Genomic DNA, 19,433 nt, shown 5'->3' with positions numbered 1-19,433 from the left:
AAATGCCCTGAAAGGTATATAATGTTATATAGTAAAATATAATGTATCTATGAGATATATACGGAGAAGGCAATGGCAACCCACTCCAGTACTCTTGCCTGGAAAATTCCATGGAGGGAGGAGCCTGGTAGGCTGCGGTCCACGGGGTCGCTAAGAGTCGGACAGGACTGAGCGGCTTCACTTTCACTTTTCACTTTCATGCATTGGAGAAGGAAGTGGCAACCCACTCCGGTGTTCTTGCCTGGAGAACCCCAGGGACGGGGGAGCCTGGTGGGCTGCCGTCTATGGGGTCGCACAGAGTCGGACACGACTGAAGCGACTTAGCAGCCGCAGCAGCAGCAGCGTGAGATATATAATGTTGTGTAGAGGTATATATAATGTTAATAGTAAAAAACAGTTGGTTCTTTAAGCAAGCCAGGGGCTTGGCTCCCGGCATGCAATTGGAATGGCTCTTTCATGGCGTTCCGTGGGGCCCGGAGCCGGTTGTGTACTGCGCCACTCTCGGGAGCATCTTTCACAAAAAGCAGGATGGCACCTCTTGGAATCCTGCAATGTAGCGGCCCCAGGCGCTCCGTGCAGTGACTACAGCAATTGTGCTAGCAACAGGGGCAGGAGAGGGTAGAAGGGAAGAAGGGACAGGAGTACTCTCTTTGACCCTGAGGATAGAGCAGCACGGAAGGCGCATTGAGAAGTTTGTGATACCGCCCCCCCCCCCCCCCCCAATTGCCTCTTGGAAACAGGGGCAAGAATCTTAACTATTACAATGGGATCCGCCTGCTAAGCAGGAGACAGAGGTTCTGTCCCTGGGTTGGGAAGATCCCCTGGAGAAGGGAAATGGCAACCCACTCCAGTATCCTTGCCTGGGAAATCCCATGGACAGAGGAGCCTGGTGGGCTACAGTCCATGGAGCTGCAAAGAGTCGGACATGACTGAGCGATCGAACAGCAGCAGCATTGGTAGGTTCCAGCCTAAGACTACTATTTTGATACCTTGAGTATTTCGATATCTTCTATGTTGTCCTCCCCCAGCCTGGGAGGCTAGAAAGCCCCTATTCATATGTAAGTGAATAAAAGTATGAAATAATATTTTGGAGAAAGACACAGGAATAGCTAAAGTGTCCAAAAAAAGTCAGTGATGTAGACCACAGAGAGAAAAGCCTAAGGGGTTTAGGGTGGAGCCGTCAAAGATGAGTTCCTACAGGAGGTGGTATGTGGGCACCGGAGGCAGGAGTATGGCAGGAAAAGGAGAAATGAGTGTGGCCCATTCTGTGGGACGTGGAGACACCACTCTAGCAGAATACTTTCATACAGTAGTGCTGCTCAGATTGTGATGCGTGTGGCGTCTCATTAAGTGAAACCTGGAAAAACTGAGCAAGATCAGTTGAAAGAGGGAATGACCAACTAGTGTAGCTGGTATAATTCAGGCACACAATGAGGAAGACAGATTTTAAAGTGGGTAACAAATCAAATGTAAAACCTACATTTTAAAAGAAACAGTGACAGCTATTGATTACTGATTCAATAATTGATTTTATTTCCCCATGAGAGAATGGAGGAAGTTCTTTTTTTAAAGAGCATTGCTGCTGCTGCTAAGTCACTTCAGTCATGTCCGACTCTGTGCGACTCCATAGATGGCAGCCCACCAGGCTCCCCCGTCCCTGGGATTCTCCAGGCAAGAACACTGGAGTGGGTTGCCATTTCTTTCTCTAAGGCCTGAAAGTGAAAAGTCAAAGTGAAGTCGCTCAGTCGTGTCCGACTCTTAGCAATCCCATGGACTGCAGCCCACCAGGCTCCTCTGTCCATGGGACTTTCCAGGCAGGAGTACTGGAGTGGGGTGCCATTGCCTTCTCCGTTTAAAGAGCACACAGAGCTCCAAAACTTAAGCATTATTTGTTGAACAGATGTTAAATTTAAAGCCAGTGATAGGGAGTTCCCTGCTAGTCTAGTGGTTAGGATTCTGGGCTTTTACTACCACAGTCCCAGGTTTGATCCCTGGTTGGAGATTTTGGAAGCCATGCAGCATGGCCAAAAAAAGAAAAAGTTATAGTCGGTGATACTTCTGTGCTGTCATTACAGGATTTCTTAGACTCTCATTCTATCAAGGTAAGTGCTTTAAAATTAAGCCTGAAAAATACTAAAAACAAAACCCAAAAAGTCAACCCTGCTTTTGTTAACAAAAATATAAGAAATGAGTGAGGGCTATCTATCAGTAGAGAACAAAATGAGTTAGCAACTGTCTTAAGGACAATAAATCTTGACTCGGAAAGAAACATCAAGTAAAGAATTATGTGCACAACTTACTTTTATGAGATTTTAAGCTTTTAGGGGAAGGAATGTGCTGGGCATTATAGTACATTTATTTATTCAGTAAATATTGAACACATACTCGTATGCCTGGCAGCAGGCTAGATCCTAAGGATATGATGGAGTAAGAAAAAGACAGTTCTTGTCCTCTAGAACTTTCTATCTGGCACAGGGATATGTACCCCAAAATGTGTGAGATAAACTAGTATGTCCATGCACACTGGAGGTACCACACTGCACCTATATATTTAGATAACCATGTTGAGCACGTACAGTTGATATAGTATGGCTGTTAATAACACAGCATTCCTGATCCAAAATTATTATCTCCCCAGTTATCTCAGCTTGAATCTTTATCATGACACCTTGTCTTTCTTTGAATGGTCATTCACAAGTTAACCATACTCAGCTCCAGATGCTAGGATTTCTGGACTACTAGTGCCAACAAATTCTTGAGTAGAATCAGTGTTTAGGAGTGGTAAGTAGAACTAGATATGGTTTATACATGTACATATTAACTATATATAAATATATATATGTATGCAGATACAAGTATATACATATATATATATGTATGCAAGCACCTAGTACATTTTATTTTTAACCAGGCAAAAACAAAAGCAACTATATACATATATATATACTAATATATATTCCGGGAGTTGGTGATGGACAGGGAGGCCTGGCGTGAGTTGGACACGACTGAGCGACTGAACTGAACTGAACTTATGTATATCTGGTCAAAAAATAAAGTGTAATTGGTTATAAACCCACTGCTCTCAGGACAGAGAAAGGCAGCAAGGTGAATTGCTACAGGATAGGGAAGGACAGATTGACAGTGGGAGTGGAGCTGGGGTGGGGAGGCCCCAGGTCCAGGTGTTGGGTGGGAGGACCTCAGGCCCTCTAGGTAGTACCTGCTAGCTGGAGAACCGTGAGCAAACAACAGGGGCTAGTCCAGGAGAACAGCAAGCATCAGGATGTCCAACTTGAGGCAATGGGGGGAAGGAGGCCTGACAGACGGATAGAACATGGACAGGGAAATTCTAGAAAATAAAGCTGAAGGCAAACAAGTGTTACCACTAGGGGTATCAATCGGTACACAACAGAGTCTGTGTTGTAGGGCTGGGGCAGACTCCAGAGAGCAGAGTCCAGACCACAGGTAGAGAAAATTGAGTTCCACACAGGTTAAAAGGCCCGGGCTTCAGGAGCAAGAAAAGGGCTGTGAGTCAGTGCTTAGACGGGGGCCAAGGTTGGACATCTTGGTGTAAGTAGCAGAAGCAGCAGGTGGCTGAGTCCTGGGCTTGGGACTGGAGCTTTGAGAAGAGTCTTCCTGCCAGGAGAGGATTGTGGTCTACGGTAAAGGGTGTACTAACAGCAGGGAGAGGTCAGTTGAGACCGTGGACTAGGCAGGACCGAGTGGTGACTACTTTGTAGCAAGAGCTTCACTGAACCATCTTTTAATCATAGGAAACAAGTCCTTTGAAACAAAGAGAAATGAAAATAGAAGTGGGAAAAATCAAGTTATATACAAGTAAAAATAAAATGGGAAGTAAAATATTATACCAATACAAAGGAAAACACAAATTCAGATTTTTAAACTTTATTTTGTACACTCAATTATATATATATAACTATCTTTTTTCTTAAACACAGTTTCTGTTTTGGCTTGGTCCTTCTTAACCATGACGTTAACCAGGGTATTATTAACCAATAAAATGATGTAGTAGGGTCTATGCCGAATAATGTAGCTGTTTCCTCTACTCTTCATAGCACTCTTATCCATTTAATATTGGGTTTGAAAACAACTAAAGCATCACTCTGCCAAGGACATCCCTTCACTAGTCCCTCCTTACTGAATTCTAATTTATCTCCATATCCATGATGACTTAGGGCTGCCTTTGCCTCATTAAGTCTTTATAGCAGGGAAGTGACTTTGGATGGATTAATTTGGATTAGTCTATCGCTCAGTCGTGTCTGACTCTTAGCGACCCCATGAACTGTAGCCTACCAGGCTCCTCCATCCATGGGATTTTCCAGGCAAGAATACTGGAGTGGGTTGCCATTTCCTTCTCCTAGAGATCTTTCCGATCCAGGGATTGAACCCAGGTCTCCCGCATTGTAGGCAGATGCTGTCCCATCTGAGCCACCAGGGAAGACCTAATTCAACTAATACCTTCCCTGAAAGCAGGCATGTCCATTTCACTGAATATGGTATAACCCATAGCTTCCCTGACTCGCCCTCACCTTTTCAACATAGTCTAAGCCACCCTCTAAAACTGGATACCAGGATTCCCTGGCAGTCCAGTGGTTAGGGCTCCGCACTGCAAGGGGCCTAGATTCCATCTGTGGTCAGGGAACTAGGATCCTGCAAACTGTACAGTGCGGCTAAAAGAAAAGAGAAGATTAAATAAATAAACAAACTGGATTTTGATGACAAGGTTCAGAAATGCTTAAAGGAAATTCCGTCTTTTATCTCATTCATTTAACAAATATTGAGCATTAGGTATGCACTAGACTCTGCAGAAACAGTTGAGAACAAGATGGACAAGGTTTCTGCTCTCATGGAGTTTATATTCTAGTAGGTCAGAGAGACTCAGACCATAAACAAATAACTAAATGAAGTAATTTCATACAGTAAAAAGTGGTATAAAGAAAACGAAATTGGCTGTCTCGGGGTGTTAAGATAGGTGATCAGACCTATCTTGAGGACCTGAGAACTGCAGAAGAGGGGTGATTTTGCATTCCAAACTAATGCTGTGTGATTTGGGCATGCAACTACCACTCTTGAGGCTTATACCTCAAACAGACCATGCAGAGGAAAAAGATCCATTTCCAAAGCATTCTGTTAATCTACTTAGAGGAAAACTATCACAGTAGAGAATGTTGAATTTGCACCTTGAGGTGTTGCCTTTGAGTTTGGGGGCCAGACCATACGTGTTCAGATGTCTCTTTGGGCTTCCTGGCTGCTCTTGTTCATTTAAGTGGGCAGGAAAACCGGAGAAACAGGCTGGCATGCATACACATGCCAGGAACCAAAGAAAACACCATGCTCTGCTCAGTTGTCAGTACCTAGGTTGCTTGCTGTGATAAAGCTAAGGATTTCAGCCTGGGCACTCAGGTGGGCTCTGTCCAAGGAAAGCAAAAGGATATTAAGTAAAATTCTTGAAAATTTGAAAAGGAGATCCTTTTCTCGAGAAGCAAAGCTATGATGACCTAAAATTTGATGCTTCAGTTTTGCTGTAATTTCTACAGTGGCATATAACAGAACCTAGGCAACATGGATTTGTTCATTTTGAAATACTAAATTTCTAACCTGAGGTTGTCTATTTTATAGACTGATTCATATATCTGAAAATTGAACTAGGCTCTAGAGAGTACACACTCATCATAGTTTTTATCTGCCATGACACATTGCTCAGCTTACATCTATGAGTTCTTTAGCTAATCAGTCTGAATCTCCTCAAGCAACAGGTCCAACCCTATCCCTTGACATCAAAGCGGTGTCCTACGTAGTAAACTTGAAAAAGTGACAAATTTTAGGTGATCCAGGGAAACTCATGTGTCAAACATTCATCCTGCATAGCAAGATCCACGACTCGCAAACCTGAGACAGGTACAGAGTTCAGGAAAACAAATTACAGAATAAGTAGAATTGAAAAAATAATTTGGAATTACAGAAGGTATCTGAGGCATCAAGGGCAGAGGTGGATAAAAGCGACCGGCGGGGAACACAATGAAAGATGGACCAAAAAAAAAAAAAAAACCCAACTTTAAACAAGAATGGAAGGGATTTTAGCCATTTAAACAAGAATACAAGGGAATACTCTGGAATCTAAACATCTCATAAGGGGGAATGTGTGTGAAAACAAATAGCAGGGCTTGGCACATTCTTTTCCTTGTCTCTTTTTTGTTTATAAAGGTAACTTAAAAAAAAAAAAAGGTATCTTTTGTAAAGAGATAATTTAATGCCATGCATTCGTTGAAAGACTTACAAAGAGATCAAGGTCACATTTGGTTTTTAAAAAGAGACCAAGACACTTCACATACAGGACACTGAATACTTGAAATGGCATTTTCCAAAGAATGGGGAGAAAAAAGGAGTGGCAACTATTTATGTTCTCCAAATGGAGGGAATCAGACTCGGAGGGTATCTGAGGTCACTAGAGTGAGCGACAGCAGAGACGGGAACAATATTTATAGTCCGCTGACTTCAGTTCTTTTGGGTTAACACCGCTGCTCAACTTATGCCTTTGGAATTCACGGGCTCCATCATAGGGCTCCCAAGCGGGCCAGGCCTCACAGCTCCTGGATCGACGCGAAAATGCTTCTTTCCCTTCAACTCCCCCCTACCTGCGCCTCTGTACGCTGGCAAAGAGCCCAGAAAGAGAGGCCGGGGAGCTATGGTAAATAATAGTTGGACTGTGGCTTTGTACGTTTCTTTGTCGCAACGACTACCACCACGGTCGGGCAGTTCTCCGCCATGGCGTGTGAATTGTCAGCGATCAGGCTTACTCCGCAAGCGCTGACCTGCCCTCACGTGTCACGAGTTTTTGTTAGAGCTTTAGAGTTTGTCCGGGGAGGGGGCCACACGAAGGAACCCCGGAGCACTGGCAGTGCGGCGGGATCTGCGCCGCTGCCCCGCACTCAGTACCGTGCGGCGCGCGCACGGCGTCTCCTCCACCCGGCTTCCGGAGACTGGCCGGCCCCGCCGAGGCGGCGATGCGGCGTCTCGGTGAGGAGGGGCCGGCAGGGCCGCGCGGAGGAGAAGCCCCCCTCCCTACGGCAGCTCGGCGCCCCCTTGCCGGCGGCCAGCCCTCCTCCCCGGCAGCAGGGCGCCTAGCCCCAGAGACCCTTCGGGCCCTTCCGCCGCGCGCTCGGCTCTCTTCGCGTCCCCGGCCGGGCGGAGCGGGCGCCCTCCCAGCGCGCGAGCGTTGCGCCGAGTCTCGCGGAGGCCCGCCCCTCCCCCCACACCCCGCGCCCGCGCCGCCCCCCACCCCTCCCTCCCGCGCGAGTGTCCGCAGCGGCGGCGGCGGCGGCGGCGGCGGCGGCGGCTGCCGAGATTGGAATCCGCCTGCTGGCGCTCGGCGAAGGAGGAGCGAGGAGGGAGGAGGGCGAGGAGGGCGGGGAGGGCGGGCAGGAAGGCTCGGACTCCGGCGTGTCCGTCCGCGCGAGACGAGGATCGTACGGCCGCGCGAGGGGCGACCGGGCTGGGGCCGCTGCACGCCCCGGGCGGAGGCCGAGCCGGGCCCCCTGCCTCGCCCCCGCGCCCCGCCGCGCCCACCCCGCTCCGCGCCGAGAGCTGGAGGATGAGTTCCCCAGGGTTCGGGTGAGTTGGCTTGCCCGGAGAGTGCGTGTGCTCGTCGGCGGAGGCCGGCTGCGCCCGGGAGGCCGGCGCGGGCCGCAGGCGAAGTTTCGGGGGGAGCCAGGCGCGCGCGGGAGGCCCGAGCTGGGGGCCGCCAGGCCCGGCGGCCCCGTGGGGGTCTCTGCCGCCCAGGCTGTGACAGGCCGCGGCAGACTGGGCCCTGCCGCCCCGGGCCCAGCCCTGCGGGAGACCCGGGCCCCCGGCAGCCCCCTGCGACGTCCCCGCCTCCGGGCCCCTCTTTGTTCCCCACCCCCGAGTTTCGGGCCGAGTTTGGGGAGGCGGTGTGGGCGAAAGCCGCCACCAAGGACGATTCTTGAATCCTTAAATGGGAAAGGCGCTCACCTCCCTCGCCCGGGAGCGGCGAGGGTGATAGTCACGATTTGTCTGTTACGTTTCTAAAAGGAAAAAAGGAAAACGAATGTCTGTTTCATGGGGCGGTCGAGCCTGGAGGAACTGCCAACCCTCCTGCAAAACTTGCCCGCGGGAAGGTGCCAGGGTTCTCGGAGGTTCACCTGTTGTCCTGCGCTGCTTCCGCTGCCATGTCTGTTGTGATTCTGCACTTCAGCTTCTGAAAACTTTATGCTGGATTGACTGTAACCCTTTTTTTCTCTTTCCAGACTCCTAGTGGAAAGGTTGGCAAGAAAAAAAAAACTTGCGTCAGGGAAGAAAAATAATGTGCTGTGTGTTAGGGTCTGACGTTTTGTGAGTTGTGCTTTTTCAGGCTTTTTTTAATTTGGTCAAAGTGCTGCGAGTTTTCTCTTTCAAACGGTTAGCAAACCGTTCTGAGGACATAGTACGAACTTGGCACGTTCACCTGTGTTACGTCATGTAATCCTTAGGATAATCCTGGTTATTGTATTCCTCGTTTTTTAGGAGAGGAAATCGAGACGCAGAGAGGTTGAATAACTTGATTAAGTGAGCTGAGATTTGAACCCAAGATTTTCTCTGTTACTCGGAATCTGTTAGAGTGAGGCACGCGAAGAGTTAAACAGCAACAATTACAAAAAGCCTTTCTCTGCAAACACTCAAGTTTAGGAGCGCTTTTCAGTTCACTCATACTTGAAATGATGGCTATTTTGTTGCTTGAGTTGAAAACAACTTTATTGTATTTATTTCAAAAGAGCAGTTCAAGTCGGAATTAAAGTAGAATGTATTAATGCCTATCAATTTTCAGTTGTTGAAATAGTTTGTGAACTAGAATTTAAATATTTAAAATTAAAGCTAAACTAGGGCAGTTCTGAGCTAGAAATGGGATGAAGTTTTACAAAAGGCCAATTGAAATTTAGAATGCCCTTTTAATAGAACCTGTATGGCGCTTCTGTTTTGGGTCCCCCCCTCCCCCGCCCCCCTGCACATTCTCTGTAGAACTCATTTGAAACTTTTTCTACTCGCTTCACTTCACATCCTTTCTTGAGAACATTGAGGTTTCCAGTGGGAGCTCCTTCCAGAATTTACTGGATTCCTTTTATCATCATCTTCTTTTCTTTCCATCTTAGTGGAAGAATATGTTTTGTCCTTCTTCCTAGTTAATACCTTATTTTAGTTTTTTCTTTTCTTTCCTACTTAATGGAGTTTGTTACTCTCTTAAAGTACTTGTTTACCCTTTAATTCACTACTCCCTCCACCTGTCTTGTGGCTGCTTTACCTTTTCAAATCATGTTAACAACAACAACAAAAATTGTCCTTATAGAAGTAATACATGTTCGTTAAAAATAGAGCAAAACTGAAGTGAAATTAAAATTCATTCCATAAAATTAACTCGGGACATTACCAAGAGTAATTTACTTTTCCTGCCTTTACTTCCCGACCATCCATTCATTTCTTAACCCTTGTTATCTGAATTTCACCTTCGAAAAGGTCACCTATAATCTAATAAACACTTTTGGGCCTCCTTTCTAAGTCAGCTTCAACTTTCTGTAGCTTTTAGCGTCAACCCATCATTCTTGGAATGCCTTTCCTTGTCTGTCCTTCATCTGCCCATTTTATTCAACAAATGCTATATTTTAACATAACACCGGAGACAGCAGAAGGCAAAGACAGACAGGGTGCCTTTCCCTCATGGAGCTTAGAGTCTACTGAAGCAGACATGAATTCTATAATTATATATAATTGTATAATTAAAGTGCAGAGTATTTATAAGAGCTTAAAATGAGGACCTGACCTAGTGATGGTTTATGTTGGAGGAATCTTAGAAGGCCTTCTTGAAATTGTTGCTTTGGAACCCTGTGAACAATTCTGAAGGACGAATATGAATTTCCCAGATGAGACTAGGGCTTCTCTGATGTTATACTGACTTTGTTATTCTTTGCCCCCTTCCCACTTTCTGGTCTTCCTTCTTCTGATTAATCTAAGTGTTCTCCAAGTTCCACTTTTCAGATCATTTTTCATATTTCTCTGGTCTTTTGACATTATTGTTTCAGACCCTTCTGTCTGAATAAGTCTCAAGTCTCTATTCTTTATTTCTTTTCTGCCCTTGAATCCTGGTTTTTCCAGTTGTTTTACGAATATCTCTACCTGATTATTCAGGCAGTGTTCTTAGCAAACTTGTTTCCTGGTGTTCCTTATTTCTGTCGATGTTATCCCAAACGCAGACCTTTCCCCATCCCATCCCGTGTTGTCTGTAGTCAGCATCTGTTGGTTCTCCTTCCATGGTGTTGTCGCTTTTCTCTCTGTTCATGCCAGCTCTGGTTCAGTTCTTAATACACGTTGGTATCAAGGTTATAATAGATTTATAAAATGAGTTGGACCACTTTTGTCCTTTCTCTCTTTTCAGAAACAGTTTAGACTGAGGTTATCTTTTATTTGAGAGTTTGGCAGAACTCACCTATAAGAGCATTCAAGCTCAGATTTTTTTTTTTTTCTGGAGAGGAATTTGAGTACCATTTCAACTTATCACATAGCAGTTGATCTTTGTAGGTTTTCTATTTCTTGTGTGAATTTTAGTGTTTAATATTTTTCCAGAAATGTATTTATTAAGTTTTCAAATACAGTGTTGCTTGGTTTTCACAAAGTTCATTTTTCTTTAAATTGTTTAATTTGCTATACTCATATACAATATTCTGTCCTATGTATATCTTTGTATATTTCATGATTTTCCCTCTTCAGTCTTTTTTTCCCTGCTAACTGAAGCAGATTCTCATCCCACCTGGACTATTGTTATGACTTTATTGCCTTTTCTTCCTTATCCGGGTTATCTTAGGCGTCACTGCCTAAATTAATCTTGAGTCCTTTTCATTTCCCCCACTCAGAAGTTTCCAGTGTCTTCTGTTAAATGAAATTGTTTTCTTGGGATTCGCCTCAGATTTGCCAGATTGTTATAAGGGAATGGCAACCCACTCCAGTACTCTTGCTGGAAAATTCCATTGACTAAGGAGCCTGGTAGGCTATAGTCCACGGGGCTGCAAAGAGTCGGACGCAACTGAGCAACTTCATGTCACGTATCTTCCACTATTTTCGCTTCCTGCCCGTGTTCTGTCCCTGCTGCTTCTGCTGTTGCTTATAACTGTTCCAGCTCCTTGTCATCTGTGCAAGTCCTGCCCATTCTTCAAGCCCCATTTCAGATTCCAACTCTTTTTGAAGCCTTCTGCATTTTCTTCTTCTGGATGGAACTCTTTGTGAAGGAAAGGGTTTTCTAAAGGTATGAAGTCTTTTAATCTAGTATTTTCTTCTTGCATTTACTCACTTGTCTCTTTTTTTCTTGTAGTTTTATTGAGATATAATTGACATACAACACTCTCTAAGTTTAGGGTGTACAGCATAACAATTTGACTTCCATACATCATGAAACGATTATCATTGTAAGTTTGGTGGACATCCATTGTCTCATATAGATTCAGAATTAAAGAATGGAAAAAAGTTTTATTCCTGTGATGAAAACTCTTCAGATTTACTCTTGTCAGCTTTCATACATAACATACAGCAGTGTTGATTATATTTATCAGGTTGTTGTACATTACATCCCTAGTACTTAGTTGTCTTACAACTGAAAGGTTGTGGCTCTTGCCACTCATTTGTCTTTTTAAATAAGCAACCTTATTGAAATATAATTTGTGTATAGTTATATATGTACCCATGTTAAGTTTATAATTTTGTGAGTCATTTGATCTTCTACAGCAATTTTTATACAAATAGTAGCTCTGCTCCTAAGACTGTAGAATGGGTCTGTAACTGGCTTTGCAAAAGGCCCCTATCTGGCCCAGCAGCAGTTGGACATCAATTATAGTATTATTGATTGGACTTTTGGATCTTAGGAGCAGGGAGCCATGGAAAGAAAGGGAAATGAATTTCCTCTCAGGCTCAATTTTGATCTAGAAAGTGTTTCCTTCTTCCCTCTTCTACTTTTTATTAGTGTTTATGCTTTTAGAATGCTGTTTTAAAACCTCAAGGTCATTATTGACCAGGTCAGTCCAGCTCTTTAACACAAGATTAAATGCTGAATTGTGTTGAATTGTGTCAACTATAAGATACACCCTCATTTTATAGACCACTTATAAAGAAAGTATGCTTCTAATTGATTTTAAGAAGCCACTGATTGCACCTTCATTTCAGAAATGCTAAGATATGGAAAATATATGTGCTTTAGAATTAATGAGTAGGGTTTCTCTCACATCAAAACTCCTATTCCTTTAGCGAATATGTTGGGAAGAAGAATTTAAACCACATTTATGTGGGAATGGTTTATAGCCCTACTGTTACTGTGAATAGAGAGGGTGCTTGCTAAACCTCTTTAGCAAGTAAAATGTTTCATGCAGTATAGAGAAATATTTATATGTTTGGATGGGATCTCTTCACAACTGGGTACGCCAGCCTGATCGCAAGGTACTTTGACTGCCCCCAGATTTTCGTCTTCATTTCTTTTGCTCATTTTCTGAACTCACAGGTTTCTAAAGCGCTGATAATTTTCACAAAATGGCACAGATTATATAAGGGGGAATTGTGTTAGAGTTTTGATAGCCAGTTTTGCGGATTATTTTAAAGATAATATCCAGTATTTATATATCATCATTAACAATCATCATATACTTAGTTTTCTAAAAAGTAAATATCAAAATAATTGTAAATATTTGGATAATTTGCTAAATCATAGTTATGTTTGTCAGTTTTATAGCCAACATTAAAAATTTTTTATTGATGTATAGTTGCTTTACAATGTGTTAATTTCTGCTCTACAGCAGAGTGTAGATTTGGTTATACATATATGTATTCTTTCCCATGATGGTTTATCACAGGATACTAAATATAGGTCCCTGTGTTATACAGTAAGATCTATCCTATATATAATTGTTTGCATCTGCTAATCCCAAACTCCCAATCCTTCCCTCCCTCACACTCCTACTCCTTGGCAACAGCAAGGCTATTCTCCATGTCTGTGAATCTGTTTCTGTTTTATAGGTAAATTCATTTGTGTCACACTGTAGATTCCACAGGTAAGTGGGATCATATGATGTCTGTCTCCGTCTGGCTTCCTTTGCTTAGTATGATGCCCCCCAGGTCCGCCCGTGTTGCTGCGGGAGGCGTTGTTTCGCTCCTTCTCAGGGCTGAGCAGTGTTTCGCTGCATATGGGCACCGCATCTGTCCTTTCATCTGTACATGGGTCTTTAGTTGTTTCCATGTCTTAACTGCTGGGAATAGTGCTGAACAGCCAATACTTTAAAAGGCTGTGAGTTCTAAAAATTGAAAAGAAAGAAACAGAAGGATGTTTTCAAAGACCTCCAGTAATGTGTTTTGAAGAAAGCACTGGAGTATTGTCTTAAGGAGATCATATGATTAGTGGAATCCATCTTTTGGTGGACTCAGTGAGTCCCTAAACCAGGTTCAAAAGGGCAGTTAAATATGGAACTAATGAATTACTGAATAGATAAAGGAAAGACACTAAATAGATAAAGAAAGATATTCTTGTGTATTTTTTATTGAAAACGGGTGGACACTTATATTACCATATGTAAAATAGATAGCCAGTGGGAATTTGCTGTATGACAGGAGGGACTCAGGACACCAGGGCTCTGTAAGAACCTAGAGGGGTGGGATGTGGAGGGAGGTGGGAGGGAGGTTAAGGAGGGAGGGGCCATATGTATACTTATGGCCGATTTATGTTGATGTTGGGCCACCTGGGGAACCAACATAGTTCTGTAAAGCAGTTACCTTTCAGTTAAACAAATTTAAAATTAAAAAAATAACTGGTGAGTTTGAGCTATCCTGCCTGATATTATGCATGTTGTTACTCTTCTGTTATATTTGTGATGAACTTTGTTTTCTTGCTGTAAACACTTTTCATACCACTAATAACATCTGAAGCTGTAGGGCTTGGCTGTTGCTCTACCTGTATATAATTGGCTGTTCCTTGAAGGGCTTTCTTGGTGGCTCAGATGGTAAAGCAAGGCAGGAGATCCAGGTTCAATCCCTGGGTTGATCCCCTGGAAAAGGGAATGGCTTCCCACTCCATTATTCTTGTCTGGAGAATTCTTTGGACAGAGGAGCCTTGTCTGGAGAATTCTTTGGACAGAGGAGCCTGGCAAGCTATAGCCCATGGGGTCAGACATGACTGAGCCCCTAACACATTCGCTTCACTTATGAAGAGTAGGGGTATGTCAAGTGTGGGGATAAAATAGCCAGATTTACAGTTTGGGAGATAAGTGACATAGTGGATAATCAGTTTGGAGAAAAGAAGACCAAAGACACTGAAACTTGTAGGGAAGCTGTTCCTTCCTTGCTCACACTTAGGATGGTGGCAGGTAATTAGGGTGTAGAATGGATAGGACTTGATAATTAGCTGTGGAGGAGAGGAGGAGTGGGGTTGTCAAGAATAACTTCCAGGTTTCTAGATTGGAAACCTGGCAAGGTAGATGTGTGTTGTTAACTGAGATGAAAAAAGTAAGGGGAGAGCTGGTTTCTGGAGGAAAATAATTTAGTTTTGATCCTCTGAAACACCAGGTAGAATCTTACTTGTAAGTTGCATTTATAGGTCTGGAGTTTGACAGAGGTTTGAGCTGGAGGTAGATAAGACATTTGGAATTGAATACCATATCAATTGTATATTCCAGCAATGGGAACTAGGTGGCTCTCTAAAGTGACTTTTGTTTGCAAGTGGCAAAACTAACTCAGATTAGCCTAAAGAGGGGAAAGCTACCCCCAACCACCTCCCAAACCCATTTTTGGGAAAAGACTAGAAATGAATATGACTGGATCTAAGTGTTCAGATGATGTAATTGAGAATCTGTCTTTTCTGCTTACCACTTTTTTTGCCTAATTTTCAGCAGGTACTTTGATCCGGCAGGGAGGACCACTGGTAGCTTCAGGGTTGTGTGGTCCTTATTGCTGTAGGTTCAAGAGAGGGAAAAAACGCTTCTTGCCCAGGTGCGTGTATTCTGTCTCATGGAGAGATTGCTATTGAGTCTACATAGGATGTGGGGTACCATCATTGCCAGAGTTGGCTTATATGCCCACTGAAGCAGTCAGGGACTGATCGCCTTTTTGAAGCCGTGTGAAATGGGCAAGTGGTTGTTTCCTCAAAGAAAGGTGGCTCTGAGTAGGTTGTTGTTGAGTCACTAAGCTGTGTCTGACTCTGCGACCCACTGGACTGCAGCGCGCCAGGCTTCCCTGACCTTCACTATCTCTGGGAGTTTGCTCAGACTCATGTCCGTTGACTTGGTGATGCTATCTGGGTAGGTAAACAAAGGTATTGGAGCTTCATGGCAATGGAAGGAGAAAAAAGTGGAAGCAGTGACAGACTTTATTGTCTTGGGAGCCAAAATCACTGCAGATGGTGACTGGAGTCTTGAAATTAAACAACGCTTTCTCCTTGGAAGGAAGGCTGCTACAAACCTGGATGGCATATTGAAAAGCAGAGACATCACTTTGGTGAAAAGATCTCTATAGTCAAACCTATGGTTTTTTCAGTAGTTGTGTACAGATGGGAGAGTTGGATCATGAAGAAGGCTGAGCACCCAAGAACTGATGCTTTCAAACTGTGGTGCTGGAGAAGACTCTTGAGAGTCCCTTGGACTTCGTGGAGATCAAACCAGTCAATCCTGAAGGAAATCAACCCTGAATATTCATTGGAAGGGCTGATGCTGAAGCTGAAGCTCCAGTACCTTTGGCCACCTGATGGGAAGAGCCACTGGAAAAGACTCTGTTGCTGGGAAAGGTTAAAGACAAAAGGAGAAGAGGGTGGCAGAGGATGAGATGGTTAGATAGCATTACTAACTCAATGGACATGAATTTGAGCAAACTCCGGGAGATGGTGGAGGACAGAGCAGCCTGGTCTGCTGCAGTCCGTGGTGTCTTGAAGAGTCAGACATGATTTAGCAACTGAGTCAACAACAGTATATGATTGTTGTTATATACAACAGCAACAACAATATATAATTTCATGGTTATTTTACAGACCTCATTTCAGGAACTCCCGGTATATAACAGCAGAGAGCCTAGAACAGCCCTGAGAAATAGCAATTTAAGACCTAGATAGAGAAGATAGACATTACATAACTTCACAAATGATTATCTAATTATAGTTACATCAAGATCTACAAAACAGAAGTACAGGTGGCTTACAAGAGTGGTAAGGGAGGTTGGTCTTTTCAGGGTGCAGGTGTTTTGGAAGGCTTTCCTGAGACAGCATCCTGTACAGTGAGACCTGGGACTGGAAAGGACAGGAGAGTGTTCCTGGAAGTATCACGATTTAGTAGTTTTTAAAGCAAACATTTTTTGCTTTTTTAAAAATTATAAAAGTAGTATACCTGTTGTGGATAATTTGAGAAATTTAAAAAATTTTAAAGAAGCTGCAAAACACTCTTTAATTTTTGTAAACTGACATCTATATAGTACTGGTATTACCACTAAGCTAACTGTGCAGTCTTGGATGCTGTATTAACTCTGTATGGATCTTTGTTTCCTTGTCTTAAAATGTGAAAGGAGTTGATAAGCTTTAATGTTGCTTTCTGCTTAAAAGAATAAAGTTACATGACTTCAATGCGGAGTGGTTAGTTACTGAAATTGCGCTGGGTCCTGATGACATCCCTGGATTTCTGATTTTTAGCTGAGAAGTCACTTGTCTGCCCTGGCGGTCATGTCAGGTAGTGAAGGAAGTGGCCTGTGGCCAGTGGCACTCTTCCATGCCTGCTTTCCTGTCTCTTCTGAGCTTTTTTTTTTTTCTTCTTTAGACAGATAATTTGCCTAAACTGTCTGAAACGTTACAGGCTCCCAGTATTGAAGTTAGATCTGGGGGAGACTTGCGTGGCTGTCATGCTGTTGTGTGTGTATTGAAATTTGTAGGTAGCTTTCTTACTTGAAATGAAAATTTTATAATATATTTCAGGAATATAAAATCTTGAATGTCTTAAATTTGTATTTAAGAATATTTAGATTTCTAGCCGAAAGGTGGTCCTGTTGGGAAATACTAAAGTTAAGGCTATTAACTTTTGGTGAGATTCTTGAACTTTTTTTTTTTTTTCAAAAAATCATTTAAAAATGTCATGGAATAGAAATATTTGAATAGTATTCAAAAGTGTCTATATATCAGGTCAACAAAATACTATCACTTGATGACAGATAACTTTTATTGTATCAATTTCAGTAATCTTTCATGTAATAAAAAATGTTGAGAAAAAGGCTTGCTTGCTGTATTTATATGTGTATATCTTGAGTAAAGAAAAAAGTTAATCTTTCTGAAATAGTGCTTTAGTGATCATCTTTACTTGCTAAATATTTTTTTCTGGTTTCTTATTTGCTTACAATATAAAATTCACAGTGTCCCATACTGGCCTTCTTCTCTGGCCCGTTCTGCCTTTTCTGCCTCATTCACTTCCCACTGCTCTTTTATTAGCCTCTGTCACCTTTTATCCAATTCTGGATGTGAGTTCGGAATCGTTAGATCTGTAGTGTCCTCTTTGGTACCACGTGTGGTTGTTGAAAATTCAAAATGCGGCTAGTCTGGAGTATGCACCAGGTTTTGAAGATGGTGCAATAAAAAGAAGGTAAAATATCTTGTATTTTACAAGACATTTTGATTACATACAAATTTTGATTATGTATTGTTAATACTGTTTGAATATGTTGGGTTAAATAAATATATTATTTTCGATTCTTTCTGCTTTTTTAATGTGGCTGTTAAAACTTATTAAGTATGCATTATATTGTAGGGTGCTGCCTTTCCTCCCCCCATTCTTTGCTTATCATAGTTCTTCAAAGTCTAGCGAGAATCCTGTCTCTTCTGTGAAGCTGTCCTCAGTGGGCCAAGGCTAAAAGTTGGCTCTTCTGTGATTGTTTGGAGGCAGTTGGTGTTTCTGGTGCATCATTAACTGTTAAATCTCTTCACTGTAAGCCTTCTCAGTTTTTAATCAGGGGAAGCTCAGTGTTGTTTCCCTGCCTGGCACCACAGACCTCCGCTTTTGTTTCTTCTGTTTAAAGAAGTTACGCATATTTGTGTTGAAACGGCAAGCAGTAACACCCCGGAAGTAGAAAGTCAATGTCTTCTGCAGTCTTGCCCTGTCCTCCAGAGATTACTGCTATTTAAAGTAATATAAAGATAAATTTTCTTTTCCAGTCTTCATTTCTTCCTCTTAACCCCTTTCCCTGTTTCCAAAAAATGAGGTCATACTATGCATCATTTTCTTTAACTTTGTTTTCACTGAATATGTGGCAGTCTTATGTCAGTAAATATAAATTTGGTCATTCTTTTTAGTAGCCGAGTAGTATTCCCTTTTACAAATATACCTTAATTTAATGCACTAATCAGCTGCTGATGAATATTTAACTGTTTCCAATTTTTTTGGCATTACAAGCAATGCTGTGGTGCTTGTACATATCCTGTGAGCGTATTTTTATTTTATAGGATGAATTCTTAGAAGTGCATTTACTGTAAGAGAAGCCATACAGACTTGATATGGTGCCAGAGTGCTCTGCGAAGTCTTCGTAGCAACTCACTCTCCAACCAAGTGTTTGCATGTTCTCCCCTCCCCACTTCAACACAGGGGCATCAGTCAGTTTCCATTTTTGCCAGTCTGCCAGCTGAACAAGCAGCATTATAGGGTTAATCTGTGCTTCTTTGATTATGAATAAGATTGAGCAGTTTTACATGTTTTTTCGGTACTTTGCATTTCTCTGTCCTTCATTCATTTTTCTAGTCTAGTTTTTTCTTACTCATTTGTAGAAACTCTTGTATGGCATCAGCTCTTTCTTTGGCATATTGCATTTGCTTTTTTATTTGTTTGTTTGTTTTTTTTTTTACTTTTTTTTGTGATATATAAAAACTCATTTGCTTTTTTTTTAATTTTTATTTTTACTTTATTTTGCTGTACCATACTGTATTGGTAACTCACTTGCTTTTGTAAAAGTATTTAAAAATAAGAGAATAAAAAGTTTCAGTTGTCTTATGCTCTGTATATTTTATAAGCTCTTTGACTGAATTTTGTCCTAAAAAGTTCTGTTTCGCCAACAGTACTAGTTCAGTGCTTTGTACAGAGTAAGCGTCCAGGTATTTGTATGTGTTGATGGTGAAGCGGGTCCAGACTATGCCACTGTAGCATAACAGTTATTTTGAGCTGAAGGCACTTGATAATAGGCTTTTTTTTTTGTTTTTGTTTTCCCTGAAGCAGAGGCTCTCAGAAGTAAGTTGGTATTAATTTCTTTCCTCGAGTTTCAAAACCAGGGAAGATTGACTCTTTTCATTAGGAAAAGAAGAAAAGCGGATATCACACCTGAACTGCCATTGTCACAAAAAGATCACTTCTTCCATGTATTCCCCTAAAGGTGAATCTTGAATCTTTTCAAAG

At 42.5% G+C, this 19,433-nt stretch overlaps 1 protein-coding gene across 1 annotated transcript in view; it reads left to right on the top strand.

The window, feature by feature from the left end:
- BMPR1A (bone morphogenetic protein receptor type 1A) overlaps positions 7,348 to 19,433 on the top strand; it is a 146,208-nt gene continuing 134,122 nt past the window's right edge. Inside the window, exon 1 of the mRNA XM_018042146.1 lies at positions 7,348 to 7,629. The gene's annotated coding sequence lies outside the window, so the exon portion shown is untranslated. The remainder of the gene's footprint in view (positions 7,630 to 19,433) is intronic.

Source organism: Capra hircus, chromosome 28 (assembly GCF_001704415.2).
Source record: "Capra hircus breed San Clemente chromosome 28, ASM170441v1, whole genome shotgun sequence".
Lineage (NCBI taxonomy): Eukaryota > Metazoa > Chordata > Mammalia > Artiodactyla > Bovidae > Capra > Capra hircus.
The sequence above is the reverse complement of the archived record's forward strand: the minus strand, read 5'-3'. Positions and strand labels throughout refer to the sequence as shown.